General features: G+C 35.4%; 1 long non-coding RNA gene across 2 annotated transcripts in view; it reads left to right on the top strand.

The window, feature by feature from the left end:
- The window catches only part of LOC135329677 (uncharacterized), an 82,984-nt gene that overhangs the window by 208 nt on the left and 59,260 nt on the right, over positions 1–23,516 (top strand). For both annotated transcript variants that reach the window (XR_010391216.1, XR_010391215.1), the window contains exon 2: positions 18,146–18,289. This is a non-coding gene — a long non-coding RNA (uncharacterized LOC135329677). The remainder of the gene's footprint in view (positions 1–18,145; positions 18,290–23,516) is intronic.

Here is a 23,516-nt window from a genome sequence, read left to right as displayed (position 1 = left end):
CTGTGCTCGGTAAGTCTCAAGAGAGAGCAAGTTCAAACAGGCATGTCACCTCCTTCTATTTCACCCTCAGAGTCTTTTAAAAAGAAATTAGATGTGAAAAAAAGTCCTAAGATCAACAGCATTTAGAGAGTCATTTTGTAAGTCAAGATGCCCCAGGATACAACAGCTTATCTTTAAAAACCCTTCATCTCTTGGACATCATTAGAAGACTCAGAGGATCCTAAATTTGCCTCATTGTGGTTCTTAGTCATCAGGCATTTTGAAAGGGAGTCTACATTTGCTTTATTATTTCTATACTGAAGGCAATTTATAGATTAGGGTTGAATACCTCAAAATACCTGGTCTACATATAGATACTAACATCGCCTACAGCTTTTTGTTTATGAGAACAGTCTTTCTGTCTGTAGAGGCTTGAAGCCTTGTGTTAATTTTTTATGAAAATTATCTATTTGTATAGGCTTGAAAAAGGTGTTACTTCCACCTTGACATATCAAGGAACTTTTTCAATTATACTTTTCTCTCCATCTGAACTTTTTGCTGTAGAAATGTGGAAAGCCTTTGCTTATAAGGTTTTTGTTTTTCTTCTGGACTTTCTTTGAAAAATACTGCAGTAATGCCTATTCCCCTGATTCTAAATTGGGGGCCAGGTACTGAAAACTAGTGAAACAAAACCTCAGATTTGGCTCAAGATGCCATGGGTGAATAAATAGGCAAATGTGGATAAAAATAGCAATAGAAAAGGTTTGAATACATAAATTAATAATATTTCTAATCATTTTACAGCAGTATCTCATGTAAAGTTTCAACAGAATATTAGAATAAGAAGGATCTTTGCTGGCTAACTCCACAGAGAGTTCAGAATGAGCTCTGTTGCAAACAAGAACAACACTGCTCTCCGTGCAAAAAGCTGGACAAAAAACACTGGAGAATCTAGCCATTTCATTTAAGTGTCTGAATGATAGAAGAACCCTTCTGAAACTCTAGACTTTAACACGCATGTTTTTTAAAAGTCCAGGAAACTGGGAGCACTCCAGAAAACGGGAGGTATTATTGCACATCTGATTGTGAATATATATTCAAAGTTTGAGTTTAGACTTTTAATAAGTTCGTAAGTAAAGCAGAGAAACAAAGCATACTTCAGATTTTTAATTAAATTGCATGGATGAAATAAAGACATATCTAACTATTCAGAGAAACCACTGAAACAGAGCTTTCAGAAGCATTACAAATACTATATAATTTTATTTCTCTTATATACATTACATTATTTTAACAAGTTCATCCTTTGGACAGGACTTGTAAGATATATTGGATTATTATGTTCAAATTATTTAGGTTTTGTAAATATATATTTTAACAGATTGGGGCAAGAAGTGGAAAAAAATTATTTAGTCTGATATCCTGCATAATACAGCACATAGATTTTCATGTAGTATTTGGTTAATACTATTAAATGTATCAGTTAGAAAGACAGCTAATCTTGGTTTGAAGAATCAAGAGATGAAGAATCCATGAACTTTCTTTGGTACTTACACTCTTCCTGAAAAAAACACCTTATTTATAATTTGAATTAATCTGGCTTGTTTTATCAAGTTTTTATCACTTGCCGCACGTGGAAAACCAATCATTTTGTATTGAAAAAGAAATAAAGTATGCTACAAATATATTATCTATTCTATAATTAATTCTAGAATTTCTTTTTACATTAATGAAATGGTCATGATAAACAAATTACTTTATCAGTTTCTCGTAGACCTTTTGTTTGTACCATTTGACTGCACAGTATTGAGTTGCAGCGACTTTCTCCTCTCCTCTCCTCTCCCAGTGAATTCCCAAGTTTGAGTGGGATTGTTAAGCATTACGAAATAAGAGAGAAACTTCAGGCTCAGGCCTTCCTGAATCGTGGGCAGTTCTCCCCTAAGTTCAAAGAGAAGCAGAAAAGGGCCTCAGCATCAGTTCTAGATTTAAAATTAGATGATAACTTGTCTTTACAAAGAGATCAACTATACTTTGTTTTTGTAATGGATAGAGAAGCATTAGATTTCTTTTCATGTAAGAGAACTGCATTTTATATCATTTTTTAATCATTCTTTCAGTTTTCAAGGTAAGTCTTTTTTGAAGGGTTTGATGCTCCTGCAAGGGAAATCTTAGTTCTATACTGCGTGTGAATTCATTTTAATCATTAAGAAAATTCTAAGCAGATTAAACTGAATCATATGGCAAAAATAGACCCAATGAAATGAGTAAGAGTTCTTTGTGGAGTCTCAGAATGGATAAGGGTATTAGTCTGGCTCAAATTGCCTCCCTTATACATTTTTATTTCACCTATTTCAATGAAAGAATTGTTGTGCAACAGGTTTTAAGCTATGCCAGGTAGGGTTTCTGGCTTGATTTTAGGTTAGAATAGTGAATATATTAAAGAGGTGTTATGATACTGTGATTTCTAGGATTGGCTTGAAAAGGGCAGAAATCTTGTAAGAATACATAAATGAGAGATTTATACTTGTTCCTCTCTCTGCAAATATACTAGTTCCAATTTTTACTTAATTATTCTGATGTTTCCATTGTGTTTATGCTTTAAGTCTCTAGGTGCATTACAGAAGTCTGAAATCACAAATCACGCAGTGTATCCCATCACTGTATTCTGCAGAGAATGAAAAATTATCTAGCCAAACTTTTAACATCTAGAGGGCAATCTCTAGCAATGTAAATATAGCAGTCAAAAGAACAGTCCTGGTTGTGGAGATTGCATTGATTTGAAGTAAAGGAGCCTAAGTAAGCTAAGAAACTATTGTGTCGCTGCCTTTTTTACAGTTACAGTGTCCACTTTCTCTTGGGTTATGTGATTTCTGAATTTGTATGTCTGCTGTTCATTTATTAGTAACAAGAACTTTTTATTAGTGTATCTTAGTCTGCCTTTATTGACAGTTTTTTGACTTTTGGGAAGCCTCGCTCCAATTTTCATGTTGCCTTTACACACCCTTTTACTTCAAGGAAATGAGAGGTTTAAACTGCTAACAGTGGAATTTTATATAGATACATGGCAAAGCCTATAGTGTAAGACACACATCTTTAAGTGGTGGTAAGGGACTATCCCTTGGTATGATTCCAGGCTCTCTATGGAGATTGCACTACAATATTATTTTATTTTGTCTTGCATGCTGTGCCTTGAATCCAGGCACATTATGCCTAGTCCTAGTCCTAGGACTAGGCATAATGCAGATTTGTCATAGATAACTTTAGAGCGGGTCAAAACAAGAATCTTTTTAGTTAAAAGTGATCCTACTTTTCCTGAACTTTGAGGCTTAGATAAAAAGAAATCAAAATCCAAATCATGACTGCTTTAAATTCTATAAAGCCAAGCTCACACCAGCCTGCCTACCTCTAATTATAATGGTTTAGTCTTTATCTTTGGTGTTTTCCCAACTCTTGTCTTCTCTGATTTATTTTTCTCTTGAAGAGAAAAACTTTATAGAGTTGCTTGGTTCTTCTGTGATAGGCCGTTGTCTTCATATTCTAGTCCCATTGTGATCAGATGGGTCCAGACTGCATATCACATACACAGAATGAAGGCAAAAGGATATATAGAGGGCTCAAGCATATACTGCTATCCATCAGATTTGTTCATATATAAGAAATTCATTTCTCAAGGAATCATTTTAAAGCATCCAAAAATTTCTGGTACTTTTATTTTGATTCTCATTTAAAAACACCATTTTATCCTAATTTGTTGGGTGATTAAATTAAGATGGATTTATGAATGTAACTTACTCAGCTTTAGAAATTCATATTTCTACAATTGCATACATTTAGACATCTTAAATTAGTAGTTGAGGCAACTAAGATTTAGATTTGTGCTAATATAAGATGGGAAGGAGGTGGCTAGTCTTGTGGTTAAAGCATGGGACTAGCTGCTGAGAGGTCTAAGTTCTATTCCTGGTTGTGTCACTGACTTCCTGTGGGTCACTGGGCTAAGTCATTTAGCTGTGTCTCATTTTACTCATATAAAATGCAAATAACACTTATATAACTAAAATGCTGTGAGACTGAAGTCATTAGTATTTAGAGAAGTGTTTTATGCTCTCAAATGGACTTTATATATAACTGTATCAGGAGGTCTAAACCCATATTCCTAATTAGCTTTCATGTAATTTGCTGTCTTTCTCACACAGGTAGTTCATTGATTCCAATGAAAACTCCTAAGTGCAAAATTTAACTTAAAGTGTCTAAAGATCTTTTCTTCCAGGTTCAAATTAAACATTTGTTCATGAAGAAAATTGAGTTTTCTTTGTGAGAGTGTGAGGAAGGCAGTTTTATGATATTTACTCCCTCATAATTGTTAAAAAGGAATGAATCCCCCTTCCATTGTTTCTTTTGGAAGATTGTGTGAAGATCTCCTGGTACTTCCATTTCCTATAACCTTTGTCCTGTTTTATAGTTTTTATGCATTGTTGTGATGGAATTAATTTGAAATACTATTTTTAAAATCCCTGCTTTTACATATTTTACCCTAATCTCCAGGGTGCTCCAGATAGATGTAGGAAATACTGTAGTTCAGCTAAATGATGGTTCTGTATAAAAACAGCATACACTGTAACTACTAAATCCCAATGAACGTCACGGAATCAAGAGCATCTCATGGTATGCTATATGGCCCTAATGCTTTTCTTAGCATTTCAGTCACTGTGTCATGGGTCTCAGTTCATATTATCACTGCTTTGGTTTCTATTGCTGAGGGAAGTTATAGAGGGTTTTAAACCATGGAGAATGAAATTGATCTCTGTTTTTCAAATGTCTTAGAAATTAGCTTTGTATACTTAGATAATTATAAGCACTTTAAGTATTTTGTAAAGGCCAAAAGAGAATTACATGACATTCAGACTATCTTGTAGAGCAAATTATCTTAAGAACTGCATTAGTCTTTAGCTGGGTCGCATAACTTTTGATACCAAGGCCAAAGACCAAAAACATCAGTTTGCTGTTTGTCTTTGTAGTTAGTGTGTATTACTATAATTCTAAACATCCTAAAATTATGCCATTTTAGTAATGTTATTTCTGAACAAATCACCAGGAGGAGTGGCACAACAATAAAATGTAAGCATCCTTTCCGTGCATCTCAGAATGTCTTGCAGAGGACTTTTTTTTCCTTTCCACAGTTGTTGTGACTGCCTAGGTATACTCCAACAAAATAAACTCACACAAAACTCTGACTTCTAACTTTTACACATAGATTCACACACAGCAGTAGGATAGTACAAAAGTTCGTAAATATTTTTAGTATTAGGGCATAATATCTTTCAAATGTTGTTTTGTGCAAACATATGCAGATGCTAAACTCAAAGGCCTCAGATGAGAATTAGTTTCTAGTGTTTAAACAGTATCTACTTATTCTGTATTAAATTTTCATCATAAAAAGGTGCTGCTATAATACCTGGATTTTTGCTACATAAAGAGGCAGTATTTTTAATCCTCATAGATTTTTTAATTTTATTCTGTAGAATTATAAGAAATTAAAATATGGTCAGGGAATACTGCTTGAAATAGATATTAAAGTCATCGTGTTTCACTGATACAAATAGTTCCATTGGTTTGTCAGCTGCTCTTCTGATTGACTCTTTTGAGTCTTTTTAAAAAATCATTATTTTCATATAATATCTTAGAACTCTTAAAAAATAAAGTTAATTAATAGCCAGTTTTTAGTCTGTGCTAAGCATTAGAGGATACCAGGTAACTTTAACAGTGAATCAGGGGCTATTTTGGGAGAAAAATATTATAATAATTTGCAGGAAATAACCTTTTTGTTCCAAAACAGCTGTCATTGAACACTATTATATCTACAACAATTAAAATTATCTTTGGTAACTTTTAGTATTTGGCATTGCTCCATTATTGTTCAGTTAAATATTTTTCAAGTATGTTAGGACTTCTGCCCACTGTGTGCTTGAAACTCCTCATTATCAATACAGAAGCTCTTTCTCGATTTTGTCATACTGAAGTCTCTCTCATGGAAAGACATATGTGATGTCTTACATGAAGATTCTTTACGATGCAGAACAGTTGTTTAGAAAGGCAGCAGGAATTCTACTGGGCACTGACAACACTACATTTATAGTATTGAACTTGCTTTTTAATATGAAGGGGTGAATGCCAAAAAAACCCAACTTTTAAAGCGAATTAGGAAACGTGCAGACATCCTGGTGAATTTAAATAGCTGGTTGGATCAGAAATGGAGGAAAAATAACACTGGGTTAGGAACAAAACACAAAGCAGCCAGAAACCTTGTATTTCTAATTTAGGATGTAAATACTCACTGCTAAAAATTATTTCTTACTTGCAATGTTTAATTTATTATAAAAGAGGCAGTTGTAGGGGATTTTAGTGGTTGATGCACAGTTTTCATCCACTTCAAATACTAGTTAAAACTATTTCCGAGGTGCTGGAGCTTTTTATTCTCTCACATTCTAATTACTTGATATGCATTTAATATTCTTTTGGCAATTATTTTTCAGGATAAAATATTTACTTGTAATGTATTATATTAGTACTAGTAATTAGTATTAGTATTGTAATAGTACTTGTGCTTCATACTTACGGCTTTGAGTCCTCAGTATTAGGAGAGCAGAACTGAAAAAGTATGCTCTTCATAGAGTCATACATAGGTAACATATGGTAATACTTTGTTAATAGCACATTTGCATACTATAGTACGCATAACTGTATTTGCATCTATATAAATTAATATGAAAGTGTCTCTTCAGTGTGACATGTATCACATGCCATCAAGCACATTTTATTCTATGAACTTAATTACCTGTATTTTCCTACCCTATATGTTGTTGTATAAGCAAAACCCCCTATCTTTTAAGTATATGCATGACATTGTGTTATTTGCTAGTATTTCAGTTTTATAGATACTAATAAATAATAAAGGTTAATAGTTTAGTACACTGTGGACTGTAACCTGGCAACCATCGGTTACTACAATGAACTAAAGTAGATTTAACCGGGACACTCTTACTTGTATCTGAAAATTTGTGACATTTGGGCCAGAGCATTCCTTTATGTGTTTATTTTGTCTCTGTGGACCTTTCATCGTACTGTCTAGAGTTCCTCAGTCCAGCAGTTCAACCTGAAGTACTAGGCTGCCAAAGCATAAAAAATAGGAGTAGAATGGTAGGGCAGAACATCTGATTCAGTTGGGAAATTAAGTTTGAAATTTATTTTGCATTTCATTTACTCCAGCTCAAGTATGCTTAGTTAGAAAGTATCCACCTACAAAAAGTAATTTGTATTGTACTGTGTTACAACAGACACTTTTTTGGATTTTTTTCGCTCTAAAGAGGCATTATAGACAATTCAACCTATATAATAAATAATTGAAAAGTTAAATTGTTAGGATAACATATGATAACATACAACTGATAAAGTGTATCAGAAAGCTGGGTTTTCTTGTATCACCATTGCTCCTTTTTTAGAGTACAATAGTACAGACTAGATCACAACTGAAGTTACATTTTCAGTAACAGTTGGTTTTCCATAATTTGTTTTTTGAACAGTCATTTATATCTGCTGCTAATTAACACAGAGTGAGTGTAACACCTGTGGTTAATGCAAGTAAAAAAAAATTGCAGCTACTTCTTATTGGTAGACAAGAAAAGTTTCAATTCACTGGGGAATAGCTCCGATAATTTCACTCCTAGGTATGGATGGTTTATTTCTGAGAGAACAGGAGAATTGCAAAAAAAAAAAAAAAAGAAAAGCTTTTTGGGAAAGAAATGTGTTGTTTGACTTGTATTGTAAACTCTGTCACTTTGACAACTTTGTTCTTCAAGTACCTTTTTGCAGGCAGGATAGAAGAACTTCTTATCTAAGTTAGAGTAGTGTATGATGAAGGTATGATGAAGTGAAATCATAACAACAACACATCCCTAAGACCACAAAAGCAAAATTTCAAATTTAATTTCCATATTGGAATTCTAGATGCAGAGGAGCATTACAAGATTTTACTTTCTCTGTGATTACAGGCAGGAAAAAAATAGCAGAACAACTGTTCTCTCTACATATATGTCAGGAAGATTACTAAAACTCAAAAAAATGTTACTGGTTTTAAGAATCTGGCCTGTTCCTGTGAATTAAATTATTAAAACTGGTAATCTTAGCTCAGAACAAAGTAGTGAATTAGGGTAACTGCTCTCACATATGGCCACAAACTCCTTTCATTTTATCTTTTATGTCTCCAGTTTCCTGTTTACTCATCACACAGCTTCAGTCTCTTTTTCTCTGGCACTCTTTATTCATGAGTGTATCTTTTTCATTTATTTAATTTGCTTGGTTAGAAACCTCAGTTCCATTTGTAAAGGTTTTTACCTCAGCATTTTTGTTATATAATATTCCTATTAAAATGCTTTAAATGCATTTAAATGCTCTCAAACCCTACTTCATGTTAATGTTCTTACTTTTGGAAAACTGTCCTCATAAAAATATATGTATTTCTGTTACTGGTGGTATTTTATGAAGCAGAGGACAGTATATTTAATTTCCCAGTTATGGCAATTTGCCTCTCTTAACACTCTTACACCACATAAATTGGAAAGATGGACAATGGTTTCTAGTAGCCAGGTGAAACTAGGAATGTGGAAAGGAGGATAAACCAACTTACTATGAGATCTGAGGATAGGACAGGAAAACCAAATGTTAAATTCACCTCTTTCTGATTGTACTGTTTTTATGTCTTCTTGGAATGATTTTCTGAACATTTTTATAATCTTGTTTCCATAAGATCTGGTAAAGACATTTATAGGAATTATTTGTGTATTTTTTCACGCATCTAAAAATAAGTTTATAGATAATTCTTCTCTAAATCTTGAGTAGTTTTGACCTGTAGCTGTGTTTTTAGTCTTAGCAGTGTACTGCTTTTCCATAGACCATTTATCTACTATCCTCCAGTTCTTTAACCTTAGATAATAACAATTGAGCTGGTGTTGAAACTTTCCCCTATCACCATTTGAATAAATTATGAAACTTTCCCATGATTAATTTCAAATTGAAGCATGTCCCTCAACCCATATTGAAAGCACAGAGTTGCACTGGATGTATTCCAGTCTTTTAAAATCCCTTCTAAGTGACAAAGGACTAAAATTGTTTTAATATGTTTGGTTTGCTTTAACTGTCTCTTTTTTACAGTTGGGTTTCAGTTGGAGGAACGTTACCAGTCTGCCTACACCCCCAGGCTTTTAAAAATCATTTTTTTACGTGTTTGCTTCTATTAAAAAGGCAACTGTACCACTCTTGCTGATGCATTAAGACAAAGCACAAGTGGGCATATCCTGCTGTCAGAAAAGTGCACACATGTGACTTACAACAGGAATTGTGTGGGTGTCCGAGATCAGAATTTGGTCCAGTGCATGCTCTGCCTGAATTAGCATCCCCTTTTGCTGTGCAGTAGCAAAGAGCTTCACCCAATGTCCAAAAAAGGAAAGAGTGCATCGTGATCTGCAAGTGCGCAGCTGCGGTCCCAGGGGGTCTGGCTGGAGCGCTCAGCGGGCGGGCTTCCTGATGGGAGAGTGAGAAAAGGGAAAGCAGGGAGGCTTACTAACGCAGTAGATAAATTGTGTGTCTGGAAGGGGTGGGGCCGAAGGCAGAAGCAAAAGAAGGTTTTCTGAGGTTTCTTATAATAAGGAGCAGATTTTCTGTGTTCTTCTAACCTCATTATTACATTAGCTGAAATACTGCCTTGATTTGCATTTTGTGCTTAGGAAAGCAAGGAACTAGGAGGGCTTTTTGATCTTTCTGGAGTAATGATTCCAGGTGAATGCTCAAGAATACTTTTTTTTAGAGAAAATGGCATTAACAAAAAACAATTCTCTCTTTTCCTTGCTGATTTTGTCTACTGTTTCAATTAGACACCCTCTCTGATCTCAACTTTTGCTGAATGCCACTAAAATGGATTACAGCTTAGCATAAACTTTAGTTAAAAAGGAAAATTTTCTTAATTTAATTGGGTTTCTATGCTTATTATGTAAAGTTCAACAAAACAACAAAAATCCCAAACACCAAACCAAAAATAAAGTAACTGTCAGAATCTTGATGAAAAAGACTTTAGAGTCCTCAGGTTCATTCATGTAGAAAAAAAAACATTAATAAAAAACAACATGAAGTTTAGGAAGGGATGACTTCCTAGGTCTGTGTTCCATTTTTGTATAAACACAGATCTCAACTTTCAAATATTCTCTTACAAAAGCCTTTGCTTTCTGAGTCCTAGAGACACAAAGGAATCACACCTACGTAAGTGCTGCAGACTGCAGTTTGCCCGAACTGAGAGAAATGAATGAAATTCCTTGAGTCCTGGAACTACTACTCTGCCTGAATGGTATAACCTGTGACAACTTAGTAGACGTTCCCCGGCATCCCATTTGTCTTAGTAAGAAATTGACCGTCTAAAAGTGGGAAACAAAATTCAGAGGAATAATTCCCCTAAAAGATTAGGAGAGCAGTTGGTGGAAGAAGGATAGCTACAGCTTGATTTATCAATTTCCAGCCAGATATGTTTCAGAAAAGGCTGACTATAAGTGGGGAAACCTGTATGATAGAGGGGACCTTTCCAATCGGATGCTTAGTTTATTTCATAACGTAGTGGGGCTAAGACCATGTGCATTGGGACTTTTGGAGAATACCTTTTCCAGATATCAAATGTCCAGTTTGTTTTTAAAAGTTATTTTTGTTTGCAACTCTATTTGGTTTTCTCTATTGGTGCTAAAATTTTAAAGTCTGCTTTGAGCTTTATAGAAAGGACTGTGTGTCTTAGATATGGTGCTGCTTATCCTGTGATTAGAAAAAACTGGCATTAGGTGAAGACATGTTGTAAAGAAACATAGAAGGATCTGAATTACCTATCATGTTCCCTTAGGTGAATGTCTTTCAGTCATAGTTTATGAAGAGAAATGTTAAACATTAAAAATCTGCTCAATTGTGTACAAGATGCTTTGAATAGATAAATGACCCTGTAATAACTTAAACTCTTAAAGCTCTGAGTAAGTTAGCAAGTTTCAAAATATTTCCACAGTGATAATGTCCAGAATGTTCTCTGCTCAAAGTAGAGTTTGAGAATTTTTTTAAAAAAGTGGTTTTAGTTGTTCCTGGAATATAAAAGAATAACAATGTTTCCATAAATTATTGCTTTTCAGTGATATTTTGCCTGCTTAGACAAGTGAAGGTGTTTGACCTGTTTATGGACTTCCTTAAACAACAGTGCTGTATTTTGAATGATACAGAATTTGGGGAACTTTGTCAGTAAAAGTCTTGTGTATTTTTTGTTGGGTTTAAAAGTAGTATTGTTGCACTAGCACATAGACTTAGGACACGATCCCACATATGTTTACACACATCTACCATCACTACAAGGAATGGTCTGAAATGGAACTACTTACATTTTTGTAGTTGCGTGTGTGCGTGTGCGTGTGTGCATGTGCATGACTGAAGGAATGAAGACTTCAACTTATGTCTGATAGCAGGATAAACAGTATATAATCTCTTGCACCCTTCCTCATAACTTTGGGTAGTCTCTGAGAGGATACTTTGCCCCCAAACTCTTTGCTTTTGCAGTGGTCTGCAGTCCATTTTGGAAAACAGACAATTGTGAACTGGTTAGCTGCAAACAAAAGAAGTGGTTATTGTCTGCGCATTTGTTTCACAATTCTGAAAACCCTTCAGATTTCTCTACTTGCATGGCTGAAAGCAAGTAAGGAGATAGATGCAAAACATCTGCTCCTACTAAAAACCAAAATATACCTCTTGTACAGCGAGGCAAACCTTCAAAAATAGAAATTGTGAGTGACAACTCTTGTTCGGCGATCTAAGCACAGGCTTCCTAACTGTAAAGGGGAGGAAGAAGCTGGAAAGTTACTGAAACTCATGAGGCAAGAGAAGTAGCTTCTATAGGGATATTAAGTTCTATATGGCATTATGTAAGGTGCTCTAGAAACACCTGCTTTGCACAGGTGTCAGTTTGCACATAAAAAGAACCCCTAAGCTGTCGTCCTCATGGGCAAGTCTTCCCTAAATCTTCTCCATTTCTGAGGACACTGAGATGCTTTCTGAAATTTTCTCCTTAGATAACTATGTGCCAGGTACTTCTGCTTCTAACTTGGCTACTTTGTCGATGGCTCATGATAAAGCGGTAAGACCAAGAAAAGATCCTGACACAGATCTCTTTGAATTGTCAGAAAGTTTTTGACTGATGTAGTGACTTATTCTGACTCTATGTGCTAGACTAGATTAATTAATAGACATGGCAAGAGGAGCATCTTTATGTTCAATTACCAGAACGCCAAAGAATCCATTTTCTAAGGTGATAAGAAGTGAATGAATATAAGTAAAAATAAGTTAATGTTTCCTTGAATTACTTAAAAATTTAAATGGGCTCCTGCATTGCAAAGACCCTTGGAAGACTGTAGATATAACTTAAATGTAATAGTGAGTGGGAGGCATTAGAAGAGAGCAACAGAGCTGCACAACTGTTCACAACATTGTTATGACTTGTAGATATCAAGGACTTGGACTTACCTATAGAAGTTAGGTGTCAGTTAACTCAGTAAGTATCTGTGCAGCGAGGGCATTTCTGATAGTGGAAACTAGAGAAAGAAAAGAGGTACAATACTTATGATTTTACCTACACAAATTCAAATTAAAAATATAATTAAAAAAAATCACCTGGAAAGTTATATATTATTACCCAAAGACTACAAACCAAGTTTGAATATATCTCTAGAAGATATGGTTGATTATCAAGAGTTAGTTACAGGCTTGATAGAGCAAGTTCTGGGGAATTTTCTATGTTTTGTATTATGCAGGAGGTCAAATCAGATAATGATCTTTTCTGCCTTTAACATCCACAATATCTTTCTTACATGCTTTCATTTTGATTATTGGTAGTATCAAGCAATAATATGCTTTTGGAGTTGCTCTCATCCATTCTTTTCACTATAGTAAATATTTTAATAGGTGGTAAAATCCATTTAATCTCTTTTTCTTAACCTCAGATTTATCATCCGTTTTTTTACCCCCCTATGTGTTTCCCATTATTCCTTCCACAATCTGAATGAAAGAACATCAGTGTCTCTGTACCTGTTTTCAACTCTTTATGGAGTAAAGTACTGCACCTATGCAGTAGTAATTCTGCTTTATAGTTTCATTTGGTGAAATTCTGTATTTAATCTTAACTTCCTAAATGTTTAGATTTACTCCTGCTTCTTCCCTAGTTTTATACAAATGTGAACCACTTGGCATGTCTGACATCACATATCCTGCCAAACAGAAGAGGAGCTAATTGAAATACTCCAAGTATTTAAATTTCAATCTATGGGCCAAATTCTCAGTTGTCATCAGCTCTGTTGTCGTAATCATGTAGCTCCACAACAGTACATGGAAATATGCTGATACAGATTGAGACTATAGCCTAGTATCTGTAATTGAGATCCGTTGTTTAGTTGCTTGATGAAAAGGAAATTTTTTTTACATCCTGATGCTGTTTCCTCCAGCACTATGGTTTCTTAGTAATTGCCACCTTTGTCCTCCTCATTACAGAATGTGCTATATCTAGCAGCTAAGATGAACTGTTGTACCATCCAAGATTGAATGGGGCAGCGGTCACATCCACTCTTGGCAAATAGTTTCAGCCTTGAATCCTGTTTCTTGCATCCTGATGCTGAAAGTTCTGTTTACTACAGTTTTCACAATAGCCTTTGAGAACGAGTACTCTGAGAATACAATAGTGCACCTCCAAAAGAGTTGCCAAGAGGAAAAAAAAAAATAGACTTCCTTCTTTGGCAGTGGTAGAATATAGGTAAGGCTAAGCAGCAGTTCTTAGCCAGAAAGAAGGTCATAACAATATATTTGGACTCCAATGGCTCAAAACAAGTTTCCTTTGAGAAACTGCTTTCTTTCTTAGGCAAGGGGAGTCTAGAATGACTTTTCTGGTTAAAGAGGATTGAGGGAAGGAAGATGGATTTCAAATATTTACACAGGAAAGAAAGTATGGACATGTCATAATCCTCAACCTTCTTATTAGCAAGGAATGCAATTTAAAATAGAGAATGCCATGAGTGCTTATTAGAAATACTGGGACATCTTGTATATAGGCAGTGTATCACAACTGCTTGTTTAATATCATTAAGAGAAATTCTAATATGAGAAATAGACTGTAATATCATGAGTTTCTGGAAGTATTGGTACAGATAGAGACTGAACTGGAATGCACAGGACTGCTATTCTTCATCAGCTAAACTGCTGTTTGATCTAGTTCCCAGGAAGTCTGGGACTTTTGCTGCTGTGGGAGAGGGAGAGATGAGGTAGGAGGGAAGGTTGACATCCATGTTGCTTTTTTAAAAAAAAAAAAAAACTTCCCTGGACAGTGGAGAGACAACAATATACCTGCCACTGAGGCCCGGCCGGGAGACTAATCATAACTTCTTTTAAAAGTGACATGGCAGAGTCCCACAGTGATGCTAAAGGGGTGTGAATGCTCTTCAGTTTATACTGTAACGGAAAGTGTGTCAGTAAAGATTTGGAAGAATAAACCAGAAATGAGAATGGTTTATTGGGAAAGGGAAACAGAAGAGATAAAGATATAATAAAGGAAGATAGAGGGAGAGAAAATAGATGGGTAAAGAAACTTTGATTGCCTTGTGGGTGCTGACGTCCCTAGTCATTAAAATTTCCATACAGATTGTTAGGAATTTTAGCAGTATATGTGCTGATTTTGATTTGGGTAACAAAACTGAGAACTGTAGACTCATAACTCTGACACTAGTCTGACTGTGGCTTTTGTGTATGCACGAGGCTTTTTTTCAATTATAGTGTTAGTTTTGTTCATCTTTAGCTGCATTTAAAATAAGAGAATTAGTCAGACTTCCATTTAACTCGAAAGACATGTTTTTTAAATTAAACTTCTACTGAAGAACAAATGGATTTAAATTACAGGAAAAAATGTTTCCTTAAACTTTGAAAAGTTCAGTAAAGCCCCAAACTTATAAATTCTTGAGGATTGAATGAAACCCCAAATACCATGGGCTCTTCTTTTCCTCATCTCTGCTACACTGTGGATGACTCTAATGCCATTGCTTTAATTCCTGATTCCTTTGAAATAAAATAAGGCTTGTACCTTACATCTAAATCGTACTGTAATCTTCTCTATTCAGCACTTCTAATGTCTGTGCTTCAGTACTTGCACTGAAATTACTGGAAATAGTGACAACATCAATAAAGTATAGGTGATATATACATGGGTCATCCATAGGGCAGGTGTACCCTGGTAAGGCGTGTTGGAAACTTTTTCATGTTATACTGGCCAGATGCAGTGATTGCTCTGGGGAAGGGGAGGATGAGAGACTGAGCGTGGGCGGTACACGGGAATTCACTCTGGTTGGCTGAAGGCTCAGCTCTGAGTAGAAATATGCTGACTTTCGTATGTATGTGATAAATGTGTTTTAAGAATAGCAGTGATTTCTTAATCCAGTTTTGCAAGTACAAACAATTACAATGCCTTGTAAAATAGTTGCTTAAATTCCATAGTCTCAATGTAACAAAGATCAAAATGCTTTTCAGCTTCTGATGATCACTTACTCCTAACTGTTCTGGGGAGGAAAGGAAGGAATACCAGAGTTTGAAATCAGTTCTTTAAATCTTAATTTCTTTATGTGAATTTTTGGGGAACTGTATCCATGAAAAATAGATCCTTTTATTTTATGCTTTATTCATTGATGGGAGTAAGCATTTATGGCTTTAAACAGAGTTGCTATTTTGTGCTGTAAATTGGATATGAAGTTTCTGACAATCCAGGATCTGTTCTTGAAATATGAGAGAAAAGCATTTTAGTTCTTCAGGAAGAAGGGTGAAACAATTTTTGCTTAACACTTTCAACGTTAGTGTGGGATTTGCTGGATTACGCTGTTCTTTGTGAGACACATGTAACACTTATTGCTATATGTATGGAGCTATATTTTGGTTTTGAAAGGAAAAGGAAAGCATATCACAACATTTAAACACTAGGTGCCCAGAAGAACCCAGATGTGGATCTTCATTTAGAATAAGAAACATACAGTATTGAAGTATTCTCTGTTTAAGCCCAGTCCCTAATCAACAGTGCTGCAATGGCATTTGAAAACACACACAAAATAAATCAGTACAATGTGACACTGTTGGCAGGATTTTTTTTCGTGGAAGATAGTCCCAGGACTGATCTGGCATATGCTGACTAAATTGTCTTGCATCCCAGGGGTGAGTTATTCTTCTAAAACAAGGCTCAACATTGAGGCCATTTACCCTTTTAAAGTAGGGCTTACAGAGTCTGAAGCGTGCAAAAATACAGGATTAAAGAATGATGAAAATGGGTTTTGTTTTTTTAATTGGGGTGCTGTAGTGTTATGAATTTAATTGCAGCTGCATCTTTCTTACATGCAGTGCAGCCAAGACATGTTTCAGGGCCCATAGGTGAAAAAACAGGCCCTATTTCTCCTCTTTTTCTGCTCCCTCATTTTCCTTCCATCTCCTTATTGTCAACTGGGGGCATTTGGGAGTGAGGTTATGTGCGTGCTTGGGTAGGGGCCAGAGGAATAACCACAGAAGCCTCCTTCTTGAACTGTCTAATAAACAAGAAAGTGAAATTTAGTAAACGCAAAAAGAACTTGATGGGAAAATTTAAATTGTAGGGGTTTTTTTTCCTCGAGAGTGCTACCTAAGGTTTTTCCTTTACAACAGGCTTTTAAAGTCATGCAACCATTTTCAAAAGGACTGTACTACCGTAGGTAAATTGTAGGCTGTGCCTTGGCTGTATTTTTGTAGGTCATTCAGTTATTTGTAGCCCACTGTCTCTGTTACTCATGTTATTTCCTCTTTTTGCAAGTCCTTTTCATATGACTTCTCATTGTCTGGAGGCGGAAGTCTCCAAGCTAGTGCTGCCTAAGCTAAGTTAAAAAAAAATAAAATAAAATTGCGGAAATGATTAAATAAATTTGAATTTTACCATGCTTGCAGTTTTAATAGTATGGGGGTTCTTAACTGCAGTTTAATTAGTTTGGAAGAAAACTGACACAACTTTGTTGCCATACAACATTAAGTGATGACCTGAAATTTCCTGATGGCTGTGGAGGGTAGAATTTGCCTGACTGTGAAGTGTGTGCTTCCACTACTTGACTGGGGCAACTCTCTATTTGCTAGGAAGTACAGGGTTCAAGGCACGTGATTAAACAATTATATATGCCATTGCCTCCTGCTGGAAAGTATGAGAAATATTCATATTTTAAGGAAAACCAGACTTCCGGAAAATCTTTTTTTCTTCTCAGCTACTCAAGAATTGTGTCATGGAAGACATGCTCTTCCTTCTAAATTGATGAATGGCTTCAGTTTTCAACACTGAAACTGAACTTAGTAAAAAAGCTGAATAACACTTTCTCTAAACATGTTGCGGTGTTAAGACAGAGGAAGCTTTATTTCAGAACTGAAAGAAAATTGCAAGCTGGCTTTCCCCAATTTGTATCCACAATTTTGATCTTCCAAAAATAATTTCTTTTGGTCCATTCTTTAATATTTTATGTTTTGCATAATAATAATGTCACTTTTATGTTCTTTCAGATAATACAAGTTCAAATTTAAAAACAGGTATAAAACTGTTTTGTGAATAGTCACTAAAAAAAGGAACTGAGATTTGGTCATAATCATCTCATAAAAATCAGTAAAACTGATCTAATAAGTGGTTTGCATCAGATAGAAATTATATCAGCTGTTTATCTAATGTTGGTGAAACTGGGTAGGTTAGCAGTTCTTGAACTGGTATAATGCCTTAGCTTTTAGTGATTAATATGAAAGCAAGAAGCTTATAACACATGACTATTGTTAACAGCAACTCAGCTAATAGTGTAATGACTGGAACAGTCAATGAGTGACAAATCTTTACCTCAAGACATAAGCGGTACTTTCAGGATCTCTGTGTGTTGCAGAAGTGATAGTGACCTACATAGCAGAAAACTTTTATGTGAATTAATGCATCATACCCATTTTCCCTCTGGGTGTTCATTTTATACTATTGTAAGTGATCCAGTATCTTAATTGAATTTTCTACTATAGAAATTTTCACTGTTTTTATTTTTTTCAGAATGTGCTGATTATATTTGTATTAGGAGACCAACAGCCAAAGAACCGCTATAGAATACCTCTACTGAGAAGGTAGCAACAGACTTGGAAAATCCATTCTAACCAAATCTGCTGAACAGGAGAGAGAGGAAGGGCCTTTTATGAAGTGAGTTTTTGTCATGCATTTTTTGTATGCTGTTACAAAAGCTTATAGTGTGCTCAGAGTAAGAAGTAATACAGGCTACAGAGTGCAGTCACATATGGATTACAGCTATTGTGTGCATTATGAAGCAGGGGACTGATGCGAACTGTATTTTCTCTTGGTGATTGAAAAGAGAATCTTTGGGGTAAGATACATAGAACTAGTAAACATACACAAACTTAGACCTGGGTCCCAGTGTTGTTCTGCTAGCTGAAAGGTGACACAGGGATCTGGTGCAAGTGTACTTGCACACCCATCTAGGCTTTGTCACTGCAGATGGCACTACAGTACCTGCAATGTCTATAGTCTCGCTCATGGAGTAGCTCAGCTATTGTTCTTCAGTGTTTTGCTGGGGATGATCCTATTCTCTTGATCTGCCTGTACCAACATTTGGTCCCTGTGGTTTATCTTTCGCAATGGAACGGGTGTATTAGTATTCTGGTATGCTGCTCATTTCATTGCCACTTTTCTTGTAAGGCAGCATAATTGGTCATATCTGGCAGTTACCTGCTTTTCAGGATTTTTTGGTAAAATAACTCTAAGATGGTAACTGATGCTTCGGACAAGAAGGAGGCTACTAATTTTTTCAGAAGCACGTTTGTCCTCATACCTAGCTTTGAAATTTTCATTGGTATCTTGAAAATTATGGAACAGAGTATGTCTGTTTGTGAAACACAAATATTTTCTCCATTAAGAATATACTTTGTGAAATGCTGATACATGTAACTCACGCTTCCATTTTCTTAGAAGGTAAATGAAACCTGTGCTGAATAGCAATCAATTTTGCAACTTTGAGCCCTTTTCTGGTTTGAGTCCTCTTCATACCACACACCTGAATTTTAGCCTTTGCCAATATGAAAATAATTAGCTTGTAAATGCATTGGACTCCTTTTGGTTTGGGTTTCATTAACATAGCATACTTACTGTAGAAGCAGGTCACTTGAAAGCCCAGGCTGTTCTAGGAAAAGGAGCAATTCCTGGACAAAAAAAAAAAAAAAAAAAAAAAAAAAAAAAAAAAGACATGAATTAGTTTAATTATTGTAAAACAACTTTCAACACTGTTGTAGAAAGATCACTAAATAAGCAGAAGATTCCTCCACCTTTCTTGTGTGTGTCAGAAGCTAAGTACTTTGGGGTTTGATCAGTTGTGCTGTTAAATCACTTTCAGTGCTGATTCAGAAGGGCATGTTGCTGAAAGCCACAATCGTCATTGAGATACTTTTCTAGATTACATGATGGATTGTATTTTAGAAATGTATTGTGCAAATTGGGCCCAAAAGTTAGTCTTGACTTCATCATTATTTCATCGCCTGTTTCAGACTTATTGAACTTGATGCAAAGGAAGTTGTAAACCTCAGAATTTTGTCTTTATATAAGTTCCTTTCAAACTTCATGATATAACCTAGACTGTGCATGTTCTCATTTAAGAAGAATGGAACAGACTTTCTGGAACACTGAACTATTTGACAATGATTGATTCATTGATTTAAATCAATGCATTTTCCTTCTTTTTTGTCATACACGTTAATTTTATCCTCACGTGTTTGTAATTGTTAGGGAGATTTTAAAGTCCCTTTTTAGAAACAAGGCTAGCTGAAAAATGTAGCTTTTAGATTTTTGCAGTTTTTGGAGACCACTTTTTAAGCTCAGCATAGCCCAAAGGAAGTGCTGGGTCTGTCATTGTCTGATGATGAAATTTAGTCAGTTTAAGTCTTGTGATATCTCGTTTAAACATCTTGTTAAAGTATGCACAGATTGTAATTGCTTCCTGTCAGTGGTCAAGGAAGTGATTTAAATATTAGAAGGCAGGGACAGAATAGAAAGTAAGATGTGATGGTCTGAATTTCAGTAACAGGGTGCTGTCACTGCGTGAGCAGAGGTGCCATCCTCAGCTGATGCTGAGTAGCAAGGCAGAAGTGTAGGTAAAAGGCCAGATACAAGTATAAACTGCCTGGACTTGGATATTAGCTCTAGACCTCAATGACAGCCCAAACAATCAGCAGAACCCTCCGGGGACAGGTATAAGGTTTTTTTCATTCTACCTTTTCTAACCCAGATGGACTGATTTAGTGCAGACTAAAATCAGCTATCAAGGTAGAGTTACTCTGCTTTCACAAATCTGTCTAGCAATTCTTGACTTTGTTGACTTGCACCATTACAATCCTGTTTCAGAAGCGACTCTAGCAGTCTTGCCAAATTAACTCTAGCCTGAGTGGACCTAATGTAATAGGTGCAAATTCATTACATAAGGTGAAGAAAAGAAAGAACACATGAAATGTCCTGCTGGGTCAGACCAATGGTCCATCTAATTCAGTTTTCTGCCTCTACTTGTAACATGAGAGGACATTAAGAAAAAGATTTCACATAGTTAATTACATTTTGATAATCATGGTACTTTGGTGTAGCACACAATGCAGACTACTGATTTAGGAGAATTTCCTGAGAACTTCTGGTTTCTTGTTTGAATTTCTATGGGATGGACAAAATTCTGTTTGGGGAGGGGCAAAATCATAGGAAAATAAGGGAAATTAAACACCAGAATTACCAGGAATATTTGCTCTCACAATTAAATTTTAATTCCAAACTAGAATTTCCCGTGCTGTGTGTTGTACTAACTTGCAGAACTGAACTGGTAACTTACTCTGGAACAGCTGCAAAGCTACTGAAACAAACCTCTTCTCCTGCTTTATTGTAAGGAAATTTTGCATGGCTCTCATTTTTCTGAATAAAGGCTGTCAGACTATGCCTATGATAAATCCAGCACCTTCCTTTTGCCTCTCTCGTGGCATTTTAAGAGAAAGTATTAATGAAAGTTCACCATCTTCCAACCGGAAAGAAAATGGAAACACATTTTTCTGAAATGCTGAGTCATTCTGACACTCGGAGCCAAAAGCTGATGCAATTCTGCTTTTATCACCGGAAGATCTCTGTGGTAATCACAGACACACCTCTTATTTCAATAGCTTTGGTAAAGGTCTGATGATTCCTTAGACCTAACCCAGAGTGTACAAATCACATTTTTGTCTTCTGGTCACAATCTTTAAGAATTAATAAAGGTTTAAAATTTGAGGGGCTCTGAAGGACAGACATTTGCGGATATTTTATTTGCCATGAAAGTTCAAGGCAGTTTATGCACAGAGATCCAGGGAACGAGTACTTTAAAGTAAATATACTTTATATATAAGTCAAAACATATGCTATGTTTTGAGAGAATGAAAAAATATTGCATATTATTCTAATGTTCTGGAGTGTGATATTCTTAATAGTAGACTGAGCAGGGTTAGACATTTTCATTCTGTGGCTGTTTGCCACAGCAATCTTTTTACTTGTAGCAGAAATTATTTGAGCTTTAAGCGACTGTAAATGCAAGCCCTATAAACGAATAAATTCTCCATAGATAAAAATGACTTTAAAATTTTAGCCATCTCTGTAATGCGGTACATAATATCAGATTGTATTATTTCAATATTTTTATAGCAATTTCTGTATGTAATTAAGTTATCAAAGTAATAATAATGTTTTGTTACCAAAGGAACGAGGGCCAGCAATGCTGTTGAGTTTGTGATCGGTTTGACTAAAGAGAGATGATACTGTTTTAAGGATATTGAGCTTGACTTGAAACAAAGGGTAATAAAATTTATTAACTCTTATGTCAAAGGAATAAGCCCAGTGCTAGCAAAATGTTAAGCTGGCATTTAAGCTAGCTAAAATATTAAGTGTAAATGAAAAAATGAAAGGCATTCTCAAGGGAGTTCAGCAGATCAATGTATTGCTTGTCCTATTGCTAGAGGATCTCTGCTTTTAAAAATAATAATTTATATTCCTCCCTCCACACCCTTCTGCCATAATTATGTAAAGAATCTGGATTATGCTTCCTACCTGATTTAACTGTTTTATAACAAGTCACAAGCATACCTTGCCTACTTGATGATATTCCTTTAAGGTTGTGCCAGTCTTTCCATTATTAAATCATGTTTAGTGTTATATACTGGTTGCTTAAAAAAATTCATTTCAAGCTTGAACTTGCTATGCGTTCTCAGCTAGCCCTACGTGTGAGGGAGCACAAAAAGTATCAGCAACTTCCCACCTTCTTTTTCCCATTTTATGGAAGTTTGACTTTTTCTTTAAAAATGTAGAAAAACATTTATCATAGTCAGTTTGTGTTAGTGGGGAAAATATGCATAAAAATAATAAATCTGCATTTTGTGTTTGTGGTCTGTATGCTGCCCCGTATATCCCCCCCTCATCATAAATCTAATCCATTTGTAGTAAATTTACTTTTGATACAGCAACACAAATGGAAGACTTGTGTGCAGAGGGTAGGAAGAATTGCAAGTTTTAAATAAAGCAGTTCAGATATGTAGATAGGTCTAGGTGTCCTAGTTATCCATTCTGCTACTATTCTGGATTGCTAGTTTTTCCTGAAGTTCAGAATTAGATGAAAATTGAAAATGTTGATGGGTCTTTTTGCAACATTTTTAGTGAATTTTGTTCCATCTCCCAGAGAAACGCAAAGACTTTGCAGCTCAGGATGACTGACCAGTCAGGCCAGGGAAAGTTTTAGTATGGAATGCTGTTTTGTAGAACAGGATAGACATTTTTAATAGCTGAACTGGAATTTCAGGAGCGTTAAAAAGAAAGAAACTCTACATCTTTTAAGGGTTACTACAAAAAAGAGTTCATAGCAGGTCTGTGCACTTGATGCTTCATTCCTTTTAGATTTCATGCATGACCTACTGAAGCTCAAAAAGAAATGTTAGTTTGAAATACCAAAATTTTAGATCCATCTTCTTGAAGCTTATCTGAAGGAGTTACTGTAAGGATAGTAAAATCTCCTCTTCCTGGCATGATTTTATCCAAAAGAGCAAATAATGGAATAGCTCTTTCCAGAAGATCTATTCCCTAGTACTGTTTTCTTTTGCTGACTCTAACAACATACATTTTATGCAACTTTATGTTTTTCAGTCTGAAGAGGGACCTGGTTTATAGTCCTCATTGGACATAATCGTATTTCGTTCCTCATTTGTCAGAACAAGAGAGGTTGAATTTGGTCTTTTCATTCATTCAAATTTTATTATCTACTATTTCCAAAGAGGAGATCTAAGGCCACTTAAGTTAAATGTTCAGTTTTTAAAACTATTTCAGACTTCTGCTGTAGTCAGAGAGAGGTAGGCTTATAAATTCATCTTAA

Source organism: Dromaius novaehollandiae, chromosome 12 (genome assembly GCF_036370855.1).
Source record: "Dromaius novaehollandiae isolate bDroNov1 chromosome 12, bDroNov1.hap1, whole genome shotgun sequence".
NCBI lineage: Eukaryota > Metazoa > Chordata > Aves > Casuariiformes > Dromaiidae > Dromaius > Dromaius novaehollandiae.
This window is presented reverse-complemented; position numbering and strand designations above follow the sequence as displayed.